Source organism: Trachymyrmex septentrionalis, unplaced genomic scaffold (genome assembly GCF_001594115.1).
Source record: "Trachymyrmex septentrionalis isolate Tsep2-gDNA-1 unplaced genomic scaffold, Tsep1.0 scaffold56, whole genome shotgun sequence".
NCBI lineage: Eukaryota > Metazoa > Arthropoda > Insecta > Hymenoptera > Formicidae > Trachymyrmex > Trachymyrmex septentrionalis.
This window is the reverse complement of record NW_017305735.1, coordinates 148,926-168,449: the sequence shown is the minus strand read 5'-3', so window position 1 is coordinate 168,449 and position 19,524 is coordinate 148,926.

Here is a 19,524-nt window from a genome sequence, read left to right as displayed (position 1 = left end):
AACTTTTGTCTGCTATTGGTTAAAGCCAAAATTATAGTAATCTAGTATAGATATATCTGAGTATAGAAAATGTATGATCTGAGATTGACTCTTAAGAAGACTCTTAAAAAGTTTGGCTATTGTAGTACAGAATTTGCATGGCGTTGTGTTCACGTGATTTATAGTGTCCCTCGCAACATTCGTATGCATTATTTCATCCCTCTTTAACATTTAATAAACAACAAGAATGAAATAATGTTCGCGAACGTTGCAAACGTTAAGTAAAACTCATCCGTAAAAATAAGAATCTGGCCAATTTTATCCTATTTTTGTGAGTGACTTGATGAAAAATGGCGGAATCAATCAAATGATGACTGAGCAGATAAATGAAACGTGTCATACAGTTGTGTAAGTGCACGTGTATATGTGTAGGTTTGCACGTACACCATTTTTGACCAAACTCAAAGATTGGAATCTTATAACTGTGAACTCTAGTGATTTAAACTAGCTAACCATTAGTATCCATATTAGTATCCATAAGAAACTAACATGGCGGTGGTTAATTAATCTAATCAATTCAATGTTACATTTTTTGTTTCCTAAGCTTTAAGAGAATTCAACTATATGATAAAAGGTCGCGGATTCCAAATTTTCTTTTGATATTCAGCTATTTAGCAAAATACTGTAGCAGTTACGATCTGATATGGCTAATGAGCTCGAACTGACCCGTGGCGGTCAGTCAAAACCGCGCATATAATATCTACATTGTAAAACTAATATTTGTAGCTATGTATAACACATCTAAGTAAATATAATTTCAGTTAAGATTCTTAGTCTTACTACAAATAATTATAGTTTCTGATGTAAAAAGGAAATAGCATAATGAATTTTGCTAAACGTTCTTTAGTTTTAGCAGCAAATATTTTTTGCTAGTGTCTAAATTTTAATAACAGATCAATTTAGCTTCAGCAGCAACGACATTAATTGTTCCTATTTCAAAAATACATTTTAGCAACACGACAATTTTTGCTGCGTTGGCTAATCCTTTTTTAAGTATATCAATTTTTCGATTTTCATATTGATAAACATTTAATAATACAAGAATTTAGTAAAATTCACTTAAAAAATTGTAAACTAACAGAATATATTTGTTAAATTTGATAAATATTAATAATTATAATAAATACAATTATATTAAAAAAAAAAGAAATAATTATATAGTAGACATTTTTAATTATTGCATCCCAATCGTATTACGAAAATCAAGAGACTGTAACTCGACAAAAATTGTTAACTCTATATTCGTCTTTTGGCAATCTTTTCTTGTAACATATATAATAAAACTTTTATTTTCAAGTTATCTATGCCGTCTATTATAAAACTATACTTTTCTTTTTCTCTCACTCTCTATCCTATTTTCTTCACTCTTCATATACGAGCACAACTTCGCTCAGCATCTTCCTCTACGGTTCATGTCCCATGGGTACCATTGGGTGGAATAGTTACACTCGTTCTCCACGGCCAAGGAGTTCGGCCGGCTAAATAATTAGGTTAACCCTTGTTGGCTCGTCGCTTCGTATTGCCGTCGCGATAACACACCATAGAAAGAGGGGAAAATCAACAGGGGAAACATAACGTTCTCAACCTTTCTGACTTTATCTTGATGGGTTGGTTCTCAGCGACAAATTCTAAAGAAAATTACAAACAAAAATATTTTTTTAACTATCAATATTTTTAAACATCATAATTTTATTATTGATAGATACCTCAAGAGAAATATATAACGCCTTTGATATTTTATGAAATGTTTAGAAAGAAGATTCGTGTATCTTGAGCAATTATAAATATTGAGATTAGAGCGATATATACATATATTAGCAGCTAATGCGATAATTTCCAATATTTTAAATTTATTCAAACACTCTAATTATAAGATCCAGCTTAGATCAATAGATTTTTGTTATCAATATAATTTTGTTATATATATACACAACTGATTGTTATTACAATCAGTTGTGTATTCACATTACGGTTTTAAAACACTTTGCTTAAATTTGTTTTTGTTTTATAATTATTATATTTATATATTTTCGGAAGTTAAAAAAAAGTCGTTAATAAGTCATTTTACATAGATTTACCGATCTTTCGCAACAATGAAATAACCAATTTCATTGCAACAAGTCTCGCATTTTGTAAACCTTAGGAAAGTGGACGCTAATGCAAATTTATTAAGACTCTCTTTCGCGTCTCTGTTCTTCCTCTTTCCTCCCCTCCCCCCCTCTCTCTCTCGTTTCCGCTTTTCCTGGTCTCGTAGAATGTTGCAGATGGGGCCGAGATAGACTGCGGCTTGCAAATATAGTTCGCCGGTACAGTTAATAGAAAATTAGCTAGCTAATAGCGCGTCGGCATCAGCGGAAGAACACGGAATGCGATCATTTGTGCCGGAAAATCGAGTCGCCCAGTTAAAGTGCCTTTTAATGTGATTCCATGATCAAATTCGGCGTGGCGAAACCTACTTTCAACATGATCGTTGGCCAGCTACCCCCGTCGAAAGAATTATTAAATCGCCGTTCGCTATTTAACAGGAGACTGCGCTTCATCTTAAAAGCTTGCAAATGATTACTCTGGACACGATTTAATCCAATTGTGATCACTGTTGCTTTCAAATATTCATCGCAAAAAATTTAGAGAAAATACATATTTCAATGTTAATGTTTCAACATCTCTATAAATAAAATTGCAACAAATATTACCTAATAAATTTATAAATAATATTTTTATATCAAAATTGTTCAGAAAGATTTTTTACCACGAAAATACCAAAACTCAAAATCTATATGTAGTATGAATAAATCGTAAAATTTATTTGTAAAGAATATATAACAGTACAATTATACAGTAATTTTTTAAATAATCTATTTTTATAACGTTCTCATCCTACATGTTACATAATTTCCTTCCCTTTCTTTGTATTTACGTCATAGTTAGGTATATCCCCAGGCATTAGGTAGCTCGGATATAATCTCGGAGCTGCCAATTTCGATATAAAGATGTGAACCCCTAAGGGTTATATAGATTACATGATTATACATTTCCTTCTAAACTAATTCTTGAATTATAATAAAATTTAAGGTACAAATAATTAAGAATTTAAGATGAAATCATTAAAGTAATTAATATTGCATTAAATAGTGTCTACTCGCGTGACGTGGGTCATGTTTACATACTTGATGACCAGTTCGCTTAATACTCTTGGAGGATGAAGTTTAGGATAGTTAGGCACTTCGGTACACGAAGCCTACTAATTCCGTCGCTTGTAAACGGCTTTATCGTCCTAACTTCTCGCGGTGTTGCTCCGAATATCCGTTGTATTATGTACAACCGGATGCAATAATTATATCGCTAAGTACATATTAATGAGGTACAATAGATTAGCCATTCCTGCGCTTCTATCTCGTGCGTATGCGCACATTAATATTGCAAAACTATTGAGTCTCTAAATTCTACGATGGATTTGCCAAAGAACTCTTCGATATATAATTCATAATTTACGGTTTTTAAAGTATTCCATTTCCATTAAATAATAAAAATATTTCCATTCGCGGTGATGACACGCGCGTAATGAACAAACTTAAAATTAAAAACTTAACTGTTTTTAATTTTCCATTGGTTTTATCTTTTACCTCTAATCTTTTCTAGCTCTATATTCTATTTTCCTTCGTAAAGTCACTGCATTTATAAAAATTAATCATAAATCAATGTGTCAGAAACAATTTGAGGCCTTCACTTTTCAGATGACAGAATTTTTTTATAAATAATTGGGATAAGATTCTTAACCCTTAATACGACTAACAATAAGTCATTCATGTCCTGCGAGTCTTCTTTGAAAACCTAGGAACATTAAGTAGTTAATTATAAGTGTTATAATATTTATACAATTTTTTAAATGCACAATCTTATAAATACTTTTTAAAGTATACTCTATAAAATATCGATGTGGATTTAAAACTATGCAAAGTCCATAATTCTTATATTAGTGTTAACACTAATATAACATATAGATTTAACCATAAGTTTTTAATCCATATCATGATGGTGTTCATATAAGTACTAGAGATTATAAATTTTCATCATGTTGATGCTAATATTAATATGACGAGAATTCTGATATTAAAGCACTGATATTTTTGAAGTGGATATGTAAGAATTATATAATTTTTTATGAACTTCAACTTACATATGAATGATCAATCACATGCAATAAAAGACCGGATAATCATCAAGTATACTAAAAATTAACACTCTAAATGAATAACGATTTTTAAAAATACGTTTTCTAGACGGTTTTCAATAAACCCTCAAATATACACTCTGCTTTTAAGTTGTCAAATACCAATAAAACGCTCATTGCTCTTGAAAAGTATTTGAACGAAAGAATGAAAGAACTATGTATTGGTAAAGAGTGGGGGTGGCATTCCGGCAAATGCAAGTGCATCGAGTCGAGGACGACTATGGGAAAGAAGGAAGAAGCGCGGCGCGAGCGCTCGCGCGGAACGATGATATTTGATTTATGCGCGTCGTGGGCCGCGGGCCGCAAAAGAAATTATTGTAACCAAGATTTATTTCGAGCTCTTTACTGTCACAACACCGCCGACTTACCGGCGGTAATATCCCGGCCCGCCCAGGTCCGTCTCGAACGCTAAGTACAAGCTCGTTGGATAAAAGTCCATTATTGAACGGAGGGACGAGTCTCACCGAAGGCAATGGCGATTATTTAATGCCATGGACTCGGGTGTTAAATTGGAATAGATTGCCGCTCTTCTCACACTCCTTCCGCTCTTTCGCGATCTTTAATAGCCGATCGAGACGATGCGTTTGTGTCGCGGCCGACCAAGTTAGAATGACGACGCATCGAGATGATCCTTTCAGGATATCAGGACGATTTATTATAAACAATCAAATAAAGAATGACGCATCTATAGTCACAATTTAGTGCGTAAATTCGTCGAAAATTCGATAATGGAAAATGATTCTTTTTCATTTTGAAAAGCAAAAAATAATAAACAATAATTATTAAAATGTTGAGTTTTATATACAAAAGAATGGGTTTGATGAAGTATTTAAAAATTTCGTTAGATACAGATCTAAAAATAATTTTGTTGAACCATTAAAATAATTAAGTAACACGTTGATGATAATACTGCAAAAAGTTTTAACATTTTAATAACCAGTTTAATGTCCGTTCTATCAATGTAGGTTAATTTTAATCTCAGTTCAATTTACTCTTCATCTTTTTCTAATTTTTTAACCAGAGGAAAAGATGAAGGGTTAGTTAAACCGAGATTAAAATTAAACTACATTTATAGAAACGAATATAAACGTTCTACATAATTAATTTAATGGTACAAACAAAATTGTTTTCAGATTTGTATCTATATAACTAAACTTTTAGATACAGCATTTTTTCCGTGTAATAATTAAAATGTTTTGTTCCACTTCCTACTTGTTTTTACTTATTTATTTTAAAAGTTCATTTCAATTTGAGCCAAAACATCTATTTAATGTTGTACGATTTTATTAAATTTGTGTAAGTTATAAATTTATAAATTATTAAAACTTTTTTTTTTTATGAAACTGTGTCTTTCTTACTGCATTGACTCCCTATGCCCTTTTTTATCACTTTTAATTATATGAAGTTATTTTGAATTATCAGAAGTCTAGATTATTTTATTTGTATTATATAAAAAATGAGACTATCTTGCATAATCATTAAAAGAAAATAATTTCTTTCTAGAGTAATTTTTCGAATAAAAAATTGATTTTTTAATTTAAATTTTCTACTGTTAATAGATTTTTATTTAAAGATTTATTTTCAACTCATAAAATTTACTTTAAAAAAGGATTTTCTATAAATATTCGTTTTTTCGGATTCACCCGGTATATTGTATGTGCAGCTGCTGGAAAGTCCATAGAGCGGATCCATCTTAGGAATTCTAGACACGTAAAAGTCAAGACCCCGAAGGGGTTACCGCGAATATGTAGTCGATGATCGTGTACGACAAATCGTGAATACGTACGCATTATTCGCGTGAGCTCTAACACACCGATTGTAGCTTACAATATTACACGACTCGCCGTTAAGTCATAACTAAATTGCTACATCGATATATTTTCTTCCGGATTCGTGTGCTCGTTGCACCCGCGCCGGTTCCTCGCGTCGATTGAACACACTTTATCATTTTGTTAATTGCGATCAAGCCGATCGTGTAATGCCGCGGGATTAGATCGCGTCTGTTAAGGATTTCTTGACCTTTCGCTCTCTACTTAGTTATGCTAGTATAACTTCGTTTGCGTGGAAGCGATTATATATAGATATACATTAATGGTTAATTAATAACAAAGTAAAGATAAAATTGATAAAAATGTGAAAGATGTATTGTAATAATAAAATATACATAGTCCTAAAAAAATAAGACAAACAATAAGAATTTTATTAGATCGTACATGTAAGAACGAATAAAAAATTAATCCTTTAATGTAACTTGTCATAAAATTATGCATAAATAAATTTAGGATAATAATTAAATCATTGCTTTCGTGTATATATAAACACAAGATAATCTAATAAAAATATCCAATAAAAGATAATTATCCGATAAATTATGCTTCTAAAACTATATGTAATGTTAGCTATGAGAAATTACGCAAATTTCTACGATTAATGTATATATTATTAAATAAATTGAATTAATGTGCAAATTAACATGCGAATGAGATTTAATAAATTTAATTAATTTAATTAAAAATTATCGCTTAATTACCTTAAATACACAAATCTAATTTGCCTTCCGCTTGTAAATGCTCGCTGTCTCGCAAAATTCAGGGAATGCAATAAATTGAAATACTTGCAGTTAAATTAAATTTCACGAGCTCGTCGAGATTTGTTAATTACGAAAGTCGCACGACTCTGGGATTTTTCACAAAAATCGAGGGCAGGCAAAAGTAATTCTACAAATGGCGATTTTAATAGGTTCATGTCCGTGCTGAGGCTCTCCGTGTATTCTCCTTTTAACGAAGTCGGGACAAGATTTCTGGTTAGTGCGAAGAGCAGCTGCGATTCCTTGGACAGCTATTTCAGATCGCGAGCCAATTTTCTTCGCGAGCTTAGTCAAGATTAAATTAGACCATCCGTTTCGCCGATTGGCTCTTGTCCGCTCCTTCCCTTGATTCCGATTGCCTTTCGGTATCGATCTAAACGCGATTCAACAAATCTACCCTATCATGTTACAAAGCGTTCTTCCGTGTAACGCATAACAATAAAATGTGTTACATTAATTCTTCCTGTCATTGACAGACATTTGTTACATGACAATGCCTAAGATGCTCGATTTACCAATTCGTTTGAAACAAATACTTTTATTGCTACGTATATATGTACTAGATGAATAAAAAAAGCAAAAATTTTTAGAAAATACTTTCTTAAAATAAGAAAAAAGATCTTACAGTATAAAGAATAATATTCTAGATATGTAATGGGAAAAATACTGCAATAATAGGAGTAATTTCCTAAAAGTTTTTAAATTGTTCATTAATACAGAAAATTGATCATTAATGGTTGATCAAATTAACCTTTTATAATACAGTTTGTAGTACAGTTATAATTATTTAAATTATTAAAATATTTATTAAAACAAATTAAACTTGAAGAAAATATTGAATAAACAAAATATTGAGTTAGAAAAAAATTATAAAAAGATAATTTCTCTATAAAGCTTTGTGCATTAACTTTAATATAATACTGTTCAAGCATTCATCTATATTGATTTCGTCTATAATGTAAAATGGAATGCATCAAGTATTGTATCAAATATATAGTGTTATGTATTCTAGATGTCATAATGTTATTCAGAATGAAAATTTGATTAACTTTAAAAATCTATAAAGGATCAGGTTTTAGTTTGCATGTTTCTCCCTGTCTCTTCCTTTGATAAAATAAATATTTGTTCTTAATAGATATATGTTGACGAAACTGTGTTGCGGTTGCAATCTTTCTTAATCCTGCAAAGCGGGAGAAGGGGAAAGGGAGAGGGTTAAAAAATCCGAGTCTGACAGCAGCGCGAAAAAATCCCGCGTGAATTTGCAATGCGGTATTAAAAGCTTATGATGAAACCGTTTCGCACACCGTCGAAGGAAAGGGAAGCAAAATGGACTTGCGCGCAAAACAAATTTAAAGCTTATAAGCTCCGACACGAGCGTGCGCGCGCATTTTCGCTCCGTTGCGTTACTTTTATTCTGGCAACCGTTTCAACCATCCGTATCGAATTTGCATATTATTACTGTTGTCACTGAAGACGTCAACCAGTGTAATTCGACTCCATCCTCTCCTTGTCTCACAAACTCTCGCTGTACTTTGCAGCGAAAGCGTTGCCGTGTGTATAGTTATCATTAATAAAATCATTTTCAAAGGTGATTTAAAATATACGTATGCACGTATACCTTATTTAAAACATTAAATCTTAATGTCATTAAAGTGTTGACATCTTAATTATTCCATTTAATTACTTGCATTTAAAAATAAAAATATTTTATTACAATTAGTATACAATAATTATTTTATGTGCTGTATGATATTGTAAACAAGTTTCCGTCATAAAACTGCAACAAGATTTAATTATTTAAAAAAATTGAACAATATTATTTAAAAACACGAACAATATTATTAAAATTAAAAAAATTTTAAACAATAACGCGTTAATTTCATTTAATACAAAAAATACATATTAAAGAAGCATTTTTTTGTCAACAAAAATTGTAATTACTACTAATGCAAATCTTGTGTCGTTTTGTGAAATGCATTTTGCAATTGTGCTATCAACACGCATGATCACGTGTTAAAGTGAATTTATGGCCGCCGGGATGTTTTGCCGCAGGAAATTTTCGGAGCATATCGGAACACGTCTCCAACTTAAACGGATCCTTAGGACGATCCGTAACCGTCCGCGCCGCTGACGAAGGCACGGAGTTCTGGTGGCATGAATGACAGCTTAGGAAATTAGATCTTCCAACCGTTGTCTAGGAATTAGGAAGTGTCGCCGGAGACGAGACACGCCTTTCCATCGTCCGATGGAAATGAATAATTGGTGAGTTTGCGCTGTGCCGCGGAATGTCGGACACTTAAAGTACAAATTTCAACGTTAAACTCTCGGACAGCTTCCATCAAAAAATACAGAAAATTTTTTCTCAACTAACGGAAATAAATTTTAATATAAAAAGAGTTTTTTTATAACGTTAAATGTAACATTCTATATATGACTGGAAAATTATTTATTTTTTTAATTTTCAACTTTAGTTTTCCAAATATTGGCATAAATCATTAATATTAATTTTATCAATTAATATTATCATTAGATAAATAATCCAATTTAACAAATTTACCACGTAGAAATTTTTAAATTAAATTATTATTTTATCGGATATGTGCACATTTCTTGCAGTTTCCGTTTAATTTCCGCAGATGTATGCAAACCCATCATAGGTAGTTTCACGATGATAATTCACAATGTAGAGAAGTATGTTTGCACTCTTCCGATTGCGGAAAAAAACTTTACTGTAAAAAAGCATAAAATGGACGGACACATTTTATTTAATTATCAGATATGAATTAAATGCATCTTGCAAGAAGTGTACATAAGATTCCAATAAAAGCAGATATTTCATGATATGTTCTATTTGAGTAAGCATTTGTAGTTGTTGGCTTCGTTCGTTCGAATCTAAGACTGACATTGATATTAGATTATAAATGTTATTCACGTTTGAGTTGTTAGACGTGGCGAAAGTCAGACACGTCTAAGCAATTATAGTTTACACGCGTTGCATTTATTTATTTCCCACAATTCATTATTTGTCTTATGTATATCAAACGTTTTGTTAAACATATTTTTGTTTTGTATTTTACGAATTTCGTTAAATAATATTAAAATATAACAATTTAATTATCTATGTAAACAAGAAGCTGCTCTACTTGGCTAATGATTTTGATCAAGATAACATTAATCCAGAACGTGAGTTTCCAAGATTAAATAATATTCAAAATATATTTGACTAGAACGACGTTTGCACAGATAAGATTCTAATAATTATTAGCTTAAGGAAAAAGATAGATTAAACTGCAAAGTGAATAAAGAAATCTTATCATGTTAAATAAAAGAATATCAAATCACAGGAAAGCATTACAGTGTACGCGAATTGCCGCTGTTTGAACTATCAGACTCTCATGCTCGACCAATTTCTCACCCTTTAAACTAGACCAAACCAATTTGTTACTGTCACGGGTACCATGTCGACGACTCGAAAGACCATCAGACGCTCTCATTTTGGACGGGGAGATTCGAAAAACACTCGAAACACTCGGACAGACTACGACAAGTAGCCAAGGCGAAGGGTCGTCGCGCAGACGGGCGTCTTGTTTCCGGCTCGGGCGAAGGACCGTCCGCGGTACAAAAACTTAGAGCCAGACACAAATTAAACGGCTGTTAGAGCCCTGGAGTTATCCATCGTCCTGGCAGCGAATCCGACGTGGAGGAAGATCGCGGCCCGGAGGGTAAAGGGAAAAAGAAATGGTCGAAGAAAAAGGCTGACGCGCGTAGTCTATTAGCGGAGGCATGCGGCAAGATTGTCTTGCGGTGGCAACAACACGAATCTAGAAAACACTCTCCTACGATTTTCTCCATTTCTCCCACCTGCTAAACATCTCTTCTTTTTTAAATGTTCCTCTTGCAGTAAATCGTCGTCATTTTCTTTGGTTATTGCCAACATTGAAACAAGTACAATTTTTTTATCATATCTAAATCTACCATCTTCGCAATATAAATTTTATGTCGATTTAATTACTTTCTAAAAGCAAATTGTGTTATTGCTTTCTGATAATGTTAGTAGTACTAAATCAATTGCTTATCCTTATATTATTCAAGTAGATTTTTTTTAACATAATTACTTGCGTGAGATGTTTCTGACATCTCAACATTATATTATATTAATTTTCATTATTTTCTTTGATGGTTTACAAATAAATAAAGACTGATAAAGAAATTCATCAAAATAATCACATTAATACATTTAAAAATTATTCAAAAAGCTTATTATGCTTTACCAAGCTCGCAAATCATGTACAATGTCTTATTATAGAATTGTACGTCATCCTAGTCACTCATTCCGCCAGAAACTCGGTATACAAATTTTGAGAACTAAATAAATAAGTTTGCGTTTTGTTGGACCAACACGCGGACGATAGCTCGCGGCTTTTCCTTCAAGCGACGGTGGTTTTCTTTTCCCGTCGCGAAAAAAACTTTCATTTTTAATGCGGTTGCACTTCCTTCGCCGTCGTGCTCGTTTATATATTACCGGCGTAATATACCGGTAATGCGGAGACGCATGCCGCGCCATAGCCGGAGAGAATACATCGGGACGCGAACGCGCGGTGTAATCTATTTTTGATGCGACGAGGGTGCAGCGCGTCAGACAAGGGTGGCTACCAGTGCTAATATAGTTAAAAAGTGATTAGGCGAACCCTTTCTCGCGCGCCTTGTGACACGCGCTTCTACCGGTTTGAATGTCGTAAGAGGAGTTGTAAATGATTGCCGCTAATCTAATGTCCCTGGACGAACATACGCGCGACGTTGTAATAATCTCCTTAGTTAGCAGATACATGCGATAACCAGCCGGCGCCGTAAAAAGACTTATGTTTTTTTTAAATTACAAGATAATTTCGCATAAAAATCGTTGTAACATCGTTTACTGTAACTTGCTAATTTACAACGTTAAAAGAATAAATTACACATATTTTCTAACAAAATGAAAAAATTACAAAAAAAATGTAGATTTTTTTAATATTATATTTGAAAATAATAGAAAAAGTTTAACGGAGATTTAAAACTTGAATCATTTCAATAAGAAATAGACAAGTTCTTAAAAAAATAAAGATAAAATCAGAAAATTTTTATTTAAAATTTTTTTAAACTGTATTAAATATAAATAATGGTTGGAAAATGTAAGTTTCCAATTCCAGTCACTTTTTGCAGAAATTATATTATCTGATACATCATTAATGTTTTATAGCATAGGAAGATAATTTTTTAAATATATTTAAAGCTTCCCCTTTTAGATAAATATTATTGCATTTCGTAATAAATATATTTGCATTCTTTACGTTTAATTCGTCAATATTTTATTACAATATCTAATTTCATAATTTAAAGAATTTATATTCTAAAAACTAAAAAAAGTGTTTGGAAATTTAAAATATACTTTTTTTCTGAAAATTTTCTGGGACGTTGGTTACTGAAAAAAAATCAATCTTTGTTTCTTTCGCGTTCATCTAGAAACTAATCGTCAATTGATAAAATAATTTATTGATGTGAATTAAAATTAATTTGATTATATCGGACTACATAAAGACCAAGTATATTGATGCCAAAGAATTTCATTGAATTTTTCTCCCTATTTGAACTCTGCGAGAACAAGTTTCATCCTTTTGTTTGCTCATTATCTAGTATTCTCACGGTGGCATAAGCCCTTGCTCGAATTACGGTTGTCGCATCGAGACTCCATTTGCGCGGCATGGGACTTGTACAAAATTATGTAATTCTCGCAGTATGAGCCGTAAGAGTACGGTCCGCTAATGATAAAAAGATCACAGTGATGAATTGTACAAAATTGGATTGCCATGTCTCCAAGTTAGATAAATGAAGAAGAGAAGAAGACCTTGTTTACTAATATTATTCTTATAAAGAATGACAAATTATGATTATGTCACTTTTCGCAGTCCTGAGAGAGTTCTATTCATGTTACAAATCGATATAATTGTATCAATTCTCAAAGAGACAAAAATAAAACTACATACATACACAATATATAATTACATGTATATAACTATACATGTATATAAATATATATATGTATCATTATAGTTAACTTAAAGTTTTCGTAATATAAACATAAATATTGTACAGTTGAATTAAAAAAATTTATATAAAAATATAAGAGAGAAAAAGAAAGATTACTTACAATTTTTTATTTTTAATATTTCCAGTATAATATGTTTACATCAACAGTTTCGAATATGCTTTTCCATAAACTAGCGCGCAGCAAAAAGATGTAAAACACAATTTTAATTAATCTCTCGACGCTTTAATCAACTTTAATAATTTCAACTATTTCAAATTTATAAAAGGTCTTTCGTATCAGGCTATGCAAGTGCGATGAAACTGATAAGAGAAACAGCAGTAACTCGAGATACGTGTCGCACCGTATTGCATCGTGTGATCTTTTATACGTTCGTCTCTTCACAGTATTGTACACATTCCGCAAACGACCCGGTCTTCATTATGAGGCAGCCGAATATTAGAAAATCATGGTTGCAACCGTGAAAGCGCGGCGAAAATTATACGAGTACCTTCGTCGACGTTTTCGCGCAAAACAGTGCCAGACTTCAGACGGCCTTTTTCACTTTTGCTATACAGGTCTCAACAAAGAGACGAATCGTTTATGAAAAGAGCACACGAAAACAGTAAAAGGTGTGATGATTCACAGATATACAACTAAAGTCATTCGAGATTTTCAATTTTACACAAGAAATACAAAGTGTATATAGTTTATAAAATTATAAAAAGGATGCTGTAATCTCTTTAAGGAATGATCGTCGAAAAGTTATGATCTTATAGCTACTTTTTCTAAAATATAATCCAACAAGCGAAGTAATTACTGGAAGTGCACAGCGATGATTACAATAGCGACATCAATGATTCACGGCGTTGAAATATTTCATTTAATGGCGCGTTTAAAACTCCGCAAGAAGCGCCAAGAGGGCAAGTTAGCATTATTTAACCGTGATAATGGGGAATGTACCCTATTTCTTTCGACCACGTCGTAAAATTCATCCCTTGGGAAAGAAGAATACATAGCACATCATACGAAACAAGAAACAACATTCTAACTTTTTGTCTAATTCAGTCTTATAAAACTCGAGACTAAAGCTCGTCAAGTCTCGTTTCTCTTCCTTTCTTTTGATCAAAATATATTTGACGAAAAAAGTTATTTTAAAGAATCTTTTAATTTTAACTATGGCCGTAAATTTTATTTAACCTTGAATATAAATGTAAATCGTAAAAAACTTGAATCAGCTTATCTAAAGAATTCTACATGTATGCGTAGATATGTAATAGTACATCCAAAAGTATGTACAATAAATATTAAAAAAAAAAACTTACATTTATTTAAAAGTTAAGTGTTCAAAAATGAGTATGGAATCAATAAAAATAACCAAGTATATCATTAAAATTAAAAAAAAAAAAAAAGACTTCGAAAACTCTAGGAAAACTTATTAAAAAATTATTTGTCATTAGTGTAATTACCCAAAAATAAATATGTCATTAATGTAATTATCCATCAATAATAACCCAATAATATGCAATAGACATTTAATACATATGTAGTAACCATTTAATGTATTGCAGCTAAAGTTTAATGCATTTATTGTCTTTTCATGCAAATTTTAAGTCGCATGAAATGAGCTTAAAGTGATTAAAATAACCAACGGAATCAAAGTGAAACAGAAACTTGGCATATCTAGATTATAACTATGCTCTAATGGCACTTTTTAACATTAATTAATTGTAAAGAAACATCTTTTCTTTGAAGTATATATACATAATTTGCGACAAACTATACTTGCAAAAACAAACATTTCATGTGAGAAACGAGCTGATAATTCGACGCCACTGCAAGTCAGTTTTCGACCTCTCATTTTGCTGAGGCATCTTGGGTGCGTGTTTGCGTATACATACGTATATACATCTACATGCACGCAAGCACATTTCGTCGACACAACGCACTTGGAAACCTGTGCTTCCAAGGGAAACCGAAGCACTACCCTTAATGACTCCGACGACAACCTGCCGGCTCCGCACTTACCTCGCCTCCCTTTATTTATAGACGCAGTCGGAAGGAGTAGAAGGGAGAAAAAGATCAAGCGAACTTGTGTCTAGAAGAAGATAGTCTTCGTAAACGTGGTCATTCGTTTCAGAAAATATATGGTTCTCTGGATGTACGTCCATCCATGACATCCAATATAAGATACTAGAGTGATAGACTATATTGATTCATAAAAATTTTCAATATCTCAATACACTCTATAATAAGGGATACGACGCTAGAGAAACATAACGTATTTCTTGCAAAAAAAAAGAAATCGAGACAATTCTGGTAACTTTAAAAAAAATATTTTAAAATTACAGAATTTATGAATAAAAATATTCCAACTTGTTTATTATTAATAAACAATTCGCGTATAATATTAGTTAAAGTAATGTTTTTATATGCATATAATAATATTAATCTTCCTGGCATTAACTACTTATGTTACTGGACCCACTTAATTATATCCTTCTGGTGTTGACGAAGGATTGATTGAGGACACATTAAATTAAATTTCTTTGTTAAAAAGTTAAACAATTTTTTATGTTAAATCTACAATTGAATCATTCTTATTAAAATATACTCAACATTCTTTTTTTACACAAGTTATTATTTGGTTCCTTGAAATTAATTAGTTAGTCTTTTAATTAACATAGATTAAATGGATCTTATAATTACACTGAAAAAAATATAGTCAATTTTAATAAATATTTAGTTGAATACTGCCAACTAAATATTTATTAAATATAAAGATATATTTATTTTATACAAGAAAGTTAATTTGATTTAACAATCATTTTCTTTTACTAAACAAATATTTATTTACTGTAAGTAAAAATGTTTAGTTGGCAGTATTAAACTAAATATTTATAAAAATTGACTATTTATTTTTCAGTGTAGTAGTAATTGTGATATAGATTTTTGTGTTAGCTCCGGAGGATTAACATAAATTTTAACATAAGTTTGTAAGTACATAGAAACGTTTATCATTATTAATTTTTCCTAATTTTTGTGTTTTTTTACAAGGAATATATCAATACACGCAGCACAATGTACTCGTAATAATATATTTAATTTATATACTAAAAAATCATTTTCAATCTTAAATTAATCAGCCCTTGGGCGGCACTTTAGTCTTAATTAATCAATTATCCAAAGCGCCGGGCATTAATCTTCTCCAATAACATCGCGTCGGTGCGGAAGCGACAGGGTCGAAACTCTGGCAATTGAAAGATTAGTCATGTTGTTTCTATCGGTTCTATGCAAAGGAAACGAGATAGGATATACCTAAAGAAAAAGAGAAAGCATTGCGGAGAAAACAGAGTCGACTAGCGCTTTCGTGCGATCGGTTATCTTTTCATCATACCTTGTTAAATGTCAAGTCATTTTGCTTTTACGAGCCGATTCCACTAATGAACATTGCACAACCATCCGAGTCAACATATGAATGCATTTTCGCAAAACGTGTGATGAGTCAGGCGAGCCATTTTATCGCGTGTCACGAGAATACAAGGATTACGTAATGTAAGTAGGAGAAAATACAAAAATAGGAAATACATACACACGTACCTATAAGTCGGTTATATAATCTCACAAATATAATATAAGTATAATATATATTACAAATATAAATACATTAGATTCTTATTATGTGCATCTCATTAACTTAAGAACAAATTATGTAGATCAGTGATGTTTAAGCTGCAATGCGTGGACATGCTGTTCTCTATAAATTTTTTGCAGTCCGTTTTTTCAGCCAAAAACATAAAATCATGTTTTGTTTTATTTTACACAAACAAAATAAATATTACACGACCTAAAAGATTTTATCTATTTCTAAAAATGATTTTTTAAACATGACTCTTGAAAAAGATCTCGTATTATAGTGTAAATTATTACAAATTCGAAAAATTTCTATTTGTCTAAATAAGATCATACGAAATCATGTCGGCATTCCAAATATTAAATCCAACTTCTTAATTTTATTTTAATTACTACTGAAGACAAAGTAAATGTTTCAGTATGCCAATATGACTATAAAATGATATATAGTATGAATTGAGAAAGTTACATATAGTACCAGAATATCATTTCGATTACCAAAGAGCATCAAAATATTAATTCTTCGTTATCATTGATAAAAAATGCGGAATACGACTCCGCGAATCTCAAGATGCCATACCGTTATCGCCAGCATTGTTATCACTCATTGTTATCACCATCGCGTTTCCATCGACATGGAAAACATGCACTCTCAAGTCTTCTCATTAAAAACACGCGCTAGATCCGGGGGTATTACGACGAGCGATTCATGGTAACGAGTGATTTACGATCGTACTTCCCGCGGGCAGGAAATTCGTTAGGGCAATCTCTGGGATTCGAGAGATGGGCTACCGCACGCACCGCATTACAACCCCGAAGATAATGTTAACGAGTCCGTCGGAGACGAACGAGCGCTCTAGCCTGCGTCCGGCTCCTCCTTAATAACCGCATGCCGTGACTTCCCTTCAAGCTTTTCGATAAAATACAATACTATAGATACGTCTTGTATTCCACATATAAAGAAAATGTTTTGCAATTTTGCTTATCAATTTTTTAACAAATTTTAAAACTGACCTTTTTATTATAAAATTATCGATATTAAAAATTCATTTTTAAGTGATAAATTTCCCTTTTGACTGCAGTAATTAATCATGTAGGAGTGAGTGTTGCATATTTGCAACGTTCATTTAAAAATTAAAAAAATATAAAAATTATAAAATAATTTTTTTTTGTCAAGACGATGCCATCTCTAGAAGGTTAATTAGAAATGTAAGGACTTTGCACAGAAAAAAAATTTGCTATAAACACAAAAAGGATTACAAAATTTAATTGTCAAATTTGCTGTTTATAGCAAACAAATTTGCATATTTGACAAATATTTTTGTAGGGAGTACAACAAAAATAAGTATTTGTTAGAATTTTTCCGTCATGGCAAAAGATTGATATTCATAGCAAATTTTTTTTCTATATTTTTATGAATAGTGAAAAACTACATAGTTTAAATAATCGTTGGAACTGCATATCACGTATATCTAGAGACATGAGTTATTTCTAACTGTAGGTACAATTTCACAGCAAATAATTGAACCTTCGGCTATTATATACATTATTCTTGTCATTACAATAAAGAAAATGATAGATATAATATAAGCATCAAGCTGCGATATATTAAGTTCTATTCTTACATAATACTTTAAATGCAAAAAATATTCTTTAGCTAAGAGATCGCGAGACAAGTATCACTGAAAGCACTTGATTATGAAAGCAAAAGAGAAAAAATGAATTCGCTGAGAAATTTATCCCCGCTAAATTCAGTCGTAGTATTATATTTAAAAAATCACTTTTTCTTAATTTAATTTGTTGCTTATTCTTTTTTAATTTCTTATATTTTGTCGCAGATATCCATAAATCATAAGCATTATTTATAAATTATACATCTTACGAGAATTATCTTACTGATATGGAATTTCATAGCCTTCTGTTAGATGTAGGTTTCGTTTATATTAGTAGTTATCAAGTTAAGCTAGAGTTGAAGCTAACCGATTTCTGCAAATTGCGAGGTAAGATAGCAAATAGCTGATAAAGCCTTCCTAACTAATATATACTAATTTTAAGCAAATTTGACTTTATAGAAAGAGAGATACATTGGAAAGTGATACATTTCCCTTTACAGGAAGAAACTGATACATTTGAAAGCAATTATAAATAAATTTTAGAAATATATTTAAAGATATAAACCTATTCGGAATCAAAATATTTCGTTTTATAAAAAAAAGTATATCGTTTTATTTAACGTTCATCGTACATCGTAATTTACAATCACTCTTTTATTTTCAATTATTTATAACAACTATAACAACTGCCAGAGAAACAGGCACATAGATATATACTTTTCGAGATCTATTCTGTAGTATCTGTAATTCAAAGAAATGGCGACAGTTCTGGAACACATTCAATGCGCATTCAATGTATCTGGAAAGTATACTAAATTCAATTCCGGAATAGCACCACAATACGGGTCTAAAAAGTACATCGGTGGTAAGATGCTTCACCGATAACATGCAGTTTACCAGTATTTGTCGGATCAGTTTTCAGGAAGCCGCGCGTAGCTCCAATGTGAGCTGTTTTGTTGCTAACTAACCTAGTTTAACCAGCACGTAAATTGTTGAGTAAGTAGCACAAATCGTTATCCGACGCGCGTCCCTGTATCGCCTGGATGGACGCCGTGATGTTACGAGGCCTGACAGAGATTTATTGCATCTGCTGGTATGAAGTCGCCGATCCACGCGGCACTAGGACGGAAATGCAAGTGTAAACGTCATCAGCGGACGCGGAAATGGCAGCGGTGAGCGCCGATGCGTGGAAACTCAGAATTCCGATGAAAAATAGAATGAAAATAGACCCATGCTATCATATACCCTCCCAAAAATGTAACTCGGTTTTTTCTCGGGAAAAAGAGTACAAATTTACAAACCTTTTATTTTTGTATTTCAGATTGAAACTTTTGCAATTTTTGGCAAATTGTCTATTTTT